We start from the raw sequence: 6,689 nt of genomic DNA on the forward strand, positions 1-6,689 counted from the left end.
CCTTGCAAACAAACAAAGGTTTTGTTTTTACCTCTCATATTTAAGAAATGGCAGCAGCTTGTGACTCTTCCTTCCACCCCAATACATCCATTCTTATGAGGAGTCTAATCCTTCATGAGCTTTTGTTTCGTTCTTCACCCTTGTGCATGGACTAGACCTCACTCTTACACAAAACATGACCATTGTCCTTTGTGATGGTTTCCACTAGCATGCAAATGATCCGTGAACTTAAACACATGGAGTGAGTATTTTGACATCCTATTTAAAGCACCTAAGTTCACACCTTGCTCCACTTAGTTGCATACTCACATCTTCCGTATCCCACAAAGCCTAAGTTAAAACTTGTATACTTTTCATTCCCTTTTTCTTTCCTAACTCTTCCTTGATTATAATTACTAGATTAATTAAGTATATAATTTATTACTAACTTGTTTGTTATTTTGTTGTTATCATGGAATCAAATTAGAGGAGGAAGAGGAAGAGCCTGTTGATCTAAGCATCTTTGATTACATTCAAGACCCGGACAACCTTTAAGGTAACCTAACCTAACCCTCTGCCTCGTAATTGTAGAATACTAGTAATCTAGTCAGGAGGCAAATAGACATATCTTGGAAGGATAAGTCTTTCTAATTAGGATCATATATGTATTTTTTGTGCAACATAATATTTCTTGTTACATGCATGTTGTTGTCCATCTTAAATAAATCACTTAAATAAATTATTATGAGGAAAATTGACAATGTGCCAATCATGTCTATAAGCTTTATAATTGTGTCATCACCTCACATGAGAAATATACCTTTGAATAATTCTTTTTATATGCACTCACATGTTGGATCCACTAAAACAAAGTCAAAATGAAAATTTGTATGCATATGCTAACTTGTATGAAAAATGATGAAACTTCTTATTTGCACTCATTTCATTTCATGCATGATATAGATTTGAAATTTTTATATATTTTACCTTCTGATTTATAGGATTTTTAGGCGCAGATCTTGCATAGATACGATTTTTATTCTATTTTATAAAATTCTTACAAGCCTGAATAATGTACGAAATTCAGTAAATTATGTACCCTTTTAAAAATCATAAAAAACTTACAGGAGTTTAATTATATTATGAGGAATAACCTGGAAAAATATTGTAATAAAATACTTAGTTTAGGACCCTTTTCGAAAATAAACAAAAAGACCGCTCTATGGTCTAATACGATTTTAATACCTTAAATTTATTTGGTGAAGTTACTTTATAAAAATAAAGTTTTATTCAAGTGTAATACAGTAAGGAGAATATACAAATACCTTATTAAAAATAATTATACTAAATTATTCTTTTTAAACTAAAACTACCTTGCTTAGTTATTTTAATAACTGTTTTAAGAGTTTAAGTAAATTTTATTCTAAAAACCGTTTTAGAAACAACCTTTAAAAATCTTAACAAGTGTAAACGTAATTCTTAGCAATCTTGATGAAAGTATTAAATTTTGGACTCAAATGCCTTTGATGATTTTATTTTAAAATACTTGTCTTCACCTTCAAATTTTAAGTACATCAATATAATAATTATAAGGACCTTATTTGGATATTAAATAAAACTTAAGGACTTGTCTCTAGTCATGCCTTGACTAATTAAAATATTGGTTAAGCTGTGAGTTGACTATGACGACCTTGGTTAACCATTGACTAATTAATTAGTCAGGAGTTACTAAGTCAAAGTAAATTTATACTTGAAAATAATGTATCTAGCAATTCCAATCCTTGAATAACGAATTAGAAATAATGAATACTTTCTAATATATTACTTGAATAAGATGTTCCAAATCTCAAATACACTACCCGGTTAAGATTAATACCCATGAAATTCTCATGGGGTAAAAGCGTTTTCCACAGCTTGGACTAGGGCCTGCGGGAGTCTGTAAGTCCGGTATCATTTTACCGCCATGTTATCCTAGCTGCCGAACATGCCACTTAAATGGGACCTCTGAATCGGTATGCTATTTCCGGTTATCTTGGGTATGCCCCTTGAATGGGACCTCTGAGCCAAGTGCCGTTGTATTGTCGATATGTTAGGATGGTCCGCATATCGATGTATCATCGTCTCTATGAGACACATGTGAGTCTTTCGTGCTATATGTTGGGCGCTACCTTGGTAAGTTTTAGGGATCGTCGTGTCGGAAGAATGCTTAGAGAGCTTATGTTATACAAGTACGGACAGCATATCCCGAAGCTGCGTGTGGAGGGATTGTCGTTAGGATAGTAGTCGACCAGCTGCCACTGAGGAGCTGCGTGTTCCAAGAAGTGTGGAGTGGGTATATGCGCATATATTGACAAGAGCTTGATCAGCTTTACTACCTTTCAGATATCTTGGCAAATATTATTTCACGGTTGCGATCGTGTGCAGACCTTGACAGTTATGATTGTCTTGGTGCCTCGAAGTGTATGGGACATGTCACTTAAATGGGACCTCTGAGTCCATTCATTAGCCGTCTCTTCTTCCCCACGATTCTGGTTGCTAAACCAAGTCAATTTAGTCGTCCGGTCCTATTGATCACTAGGGGTGAGATGTAAACCTCCTAGTATCGGTATGATCGACGGGATTGATGCTCCCACTCGTACTCAAGGTGAGATGCAAGCCGTGAGTATGCGTGTGACATTAGTAGTCACGTCCCGTGCTTTTTATGAAGAAAATAAATATTTTAAAAAGGAATGACTACAAGTTTTATTCGCATAACATCTACTTGGATTTACCATATGCTGATTTATATAACATGTTGTTGAACAATGTCTTTATATTTACATATTTATTATGTCACATGCCAATATGAACCAATGTGTTACTTCATGTACATATCACATGTGTGCACGTCGATGTTGTAATGTGACTGGAGTTGTATGTTTGACCGCCTAATTGCATTACTAATATTCTCCATGATAAGAGGCCGTTGATAGAGGACGGTTAGGTTACTCCCACTAAGTGGGGCAGTTTTATTTTAATAATGTTTCAGGTAACATGGATCTTGAAGACATGGACTTAGGAGGGGACTGTCGAGAGAATAAAACATCTTATGTTGATCTTTCATGAGTTTATGTAGCAAACTTTTTTTTAAAGTCGGACCTTGCTTTATTTTGTAATTCGGATATCAGACCTTGTTTTATGTTCTAAACATCCAGTTTTATGAATCAACTCATTATGAGTTGACGGTTTTAAATTTTACTGATTTTTATGACTTATCTTTCTTTCCGCTTTCGTTAATTAAGTCATTAGAGAAGCTGGGTTGTTACAACTTTGACCCAAATGCATGTTAAATTACGTGTTTACCGACTTAGTCTAATTCTCACATGTTAGGATTAAAATGTTGGATGTTGCATTGCATGCATATAATCGACAATATATCGAGTATAGACAATTTTTCTAATCATTAGTAGAGGCCGCTATCGAGGCGGGCGGGATTAGGTGTTCGATAAAAAGAGCTTCCTAATACGTACCCTCACCCCTTACTCCAGAACTCTGTGAACATCCGTGTTCATTGGCATCCACGAGAGTCATTCTAGACATAGAATGCTAAGGGTAACGAGTTCTTGGTGTTCATGACACTACTTTGTGTCTTGACATACCACGAAGTATTCGAACGGTTTCCAATTTTCCACAATAAATTGGTGGCGACTCCACAAATGCAAACGTTTGTTCTTTCCCAAGCGCCCCCGTGGGACTGTTGTCCACAGTTTGGCGACTCTGCTGGGGATAATACACTTACGTGTAGCCAAAAGGGTGAAACTTGAACAAGGTTAGGGAATAGTTTGTACAAGACAATTGTCGGTTTTCATAACTCGGTCTTCCTAGACAGTTTATTCGGCCTTCCTAGGCCCAACCCAACCCATTCGACCAATCGTCCCGTCTAAACGGTCCTAAATCTTATTTGGGCCTAAGGATGGATAGCGATTGACGTCATCCATACCCTGGTACTTACTCTTGTTTGTATCAAGGACTTTCACTACTTGAGGAATGGACTAGGAATCGGCCTTACTTTGGTTTGGTACGAGCCTCTCCACAGACTTCGTGTTTGATTGTTCGGTATGGCAACCCACCCTTTAAACAAAAACCCATTTAAAATGCACTCAGCATCCCGTTATATTGCTTGTATATTGTTTGTACCATACGTGATCACCTTTTTCTAAACAAAACCATGACAATTTTTGTAAATTCAAAATCCTTCTTTAAAATGTAAAATTTCGAACTTGGGCCTAATATCAGCGCAAAACGAGCCGAAACTCTGTCCAATTGTCGAGTCAAAATTCGGGCCTCAAAACCCATTTCAAAACCTCACTTCGAGTCCACTCCTACAACTACACTAAAGTTGACTAGGACCAACATTTTTTCAAACTTTGTCATTTCCTCAAAACTCACTTGACACAAGTGGCACACTCCCACTTCACGAGTCAAAACATTTCTTTTCAAGTAAGTGTGCTAGAGTGGTCGATCGTGTTTTGATTCGTCGTCGACCTCTTATTCAGTTTCCAAGATGCCTGAAACAAGCAACGCGAACTTCAACCAACTCCAGAATGGTAATGATCAAATCCTAGCCGCGCTAGCTCGTATCCAAGTTACTCAAGACCAAGTGTATGATCTCCTTGACACCATTGTGGGCCGAATATGTGCCGTGGAAACGAGGATGCCTCCTTGAGAAAGTGAGATCGCCGATGACTTCGTGAATGACTTCGGGGACGAAAACCCTCCCATGGTTATGACTGTAGCTGAGAAACGACTCCAATACTTAGAGGAGCAATTGATGTATCTCAAAGGGGATGACATTTATAGGGAGAACAATCGCAAAAATGAGGCTGTGAGTTCCAAGTTGCCAACCAACTTCAACATGACGTGTGAACCCCCGCAAAAACGCGGAAAATATAACTTATAGAATGCGGAATTTTAGGAAATTTTTGAAACTTTTAAAGTTTATAAAGCGCGGGTTCATAAAAATCAAAAAGGACAAATAAAGAATGCGAAAATAAAGATTTAAATTATACAACCACGATAGTCAAAGGTGAGGGAAAATATATCCCTCGAATGACAAAATGGTAAATGGTGAGTCTAAGCAATCCTAATAAACCAACTACTAATCTAAGGTTTAGTTCTCGCTAGCCCACACGTCTTCCCCACGTAAGCATCTTCACAACCTGTCATTCATGTAAACATGAACGCCACAGTCAGTGGGGAGTAACTCAAGATTCTCCCAGCCACAAAATGTCGAAACACAGATAAACAAGAACATATTAGAACATCATGAATATAACCATTTGATGCAAGCATTGAGATATGAGACTAACATTCAAAACATGTGTAGTCAATCATAGATAAGGCATATGATACATACATATGAGACAATCTAACTAAAACGTCATAAATGATAATACAACTATAAACACGATAGAATATCATAGGTCACGGATAAACAAGACTAACATCATGAAACATGTGAATGGAAACCTTAGCCATGAACTTTGAAAGCCAAATAACATACAATACACGAAATGAGACTACTAACATCACATAATAAGCAAAGCATCCGGCTCAGAGGCTACCTTTAAAGCATGTCCGAGACACAAGTCCTTAAGTACCTTGACTCAGTGGTTACCTTTAAAACATGTCCAATGCACGACCTCTAAAGTATCTGGTTCAGCGGTTACCTTTAAAACATGTCCAAATACTACAAACAAGTGCCCGACTCAGATGTTACCTTTAAAACATGTCCGAGGCACAACACATAAAGTATCCGCTCATTGATTTACCTTTAAAACATGTCCAAATACTACAAACAAGTGTCCGACTCAGAGGTTACCTTTAAAACATGTCCGAGACACAACATATAAAGTATCTGGCTCAGCGGTTACCTTTAAAACATGTCCAAATACTACAAACAAGTACCCGGCTCAGAGGTTACCTTTAAAACATGTCCGAGGTACAACAAATAAGTATCTGGCTCAGCGGTTACCTTTAAAACATGGCCAAATACAACAAACAAGTGCCCGACTCAGAGGTTACCTTTAAAACATATCCGAGGCACAACAAACAAGTATCTGGCTCAGCGGTTACCTTTAAAACATGGCCAAATACAACAAACAAGTACAACAACAAGCAAAACAAACAAGCACATAGAACGAGATTATTAATGTCACATTCATACTTATGGCCTGCATCACCATAAGTACGGATGGGAACATCACTCCCGACGTTCATACCGCAACTAGAGGGCCTCTGGCTCACCCCTAGTATCCGGTAGAACCAAGACTCACACAACCGAACAATACTATACATTATCAAGAATACGACTCACTACAAGTAACAATTTATAATAAATATTTCATACCTATATTATATTAATAAATATTCAACTTCATAATTTAACATGCCAGTTAAATAAGATATATCAAGCGATAATGAATGATTTACGTCATGTAAAATACGAGATAAAAATGTAACCAACCATCAATGGGTCATTCCTAAATATTCACCATGCCAATGGTTAGCCCAACAACATGAATCATACAAGCCTAACAAATAAAACACAATAAGTCCAACTAGTAAAACATGACAAATCCAACTAGTAAAACAAAACAAACCCAATTAATAAAACTCAACAAGTAAAACCAAAAGAGCCCAACAAACAAACCAAATGAACCTAAATACGT

General features: G+C 36.9%; 1 long non-coding RNA gene across 1 annotated transcript; it reads left to right on the forward strand.

Moving 5' to 3' along the window:
* Nucleotides 1–299: 299 nt before the first annotated feature.
* On the forward strand, nucleotides 300–3,220 carry LOC141630904 (uncharacterized). Its single transcript, XR_012537563.1, has 3 exons — nucleotides 300–344; nucleotides 467–535; nucleotides 3,008–3,220. It is a non-coding gene; the product is annotated as an uncharacterized LOC141630904 (long non-coding RNA).
* The last annotated feature ends 3,469 nt before the right edge of the window (nucleotides 3,221–6,689 follow it).

The sequence above is a fragment of the Silene latifolia genome, chromosome 2 (genome assembly GCF_048544455.1).
Source record: "Silene latifolia isolate original U9 population chromosome 2, ASM4854445v1, whole genome shotgun sequence".
NCBI lineage: Eukaryota > Viridiplantae > Streptophyta > Magnoliopsida > Caryophyllales > Caryophyllaceae > Silene > Silene latifolia.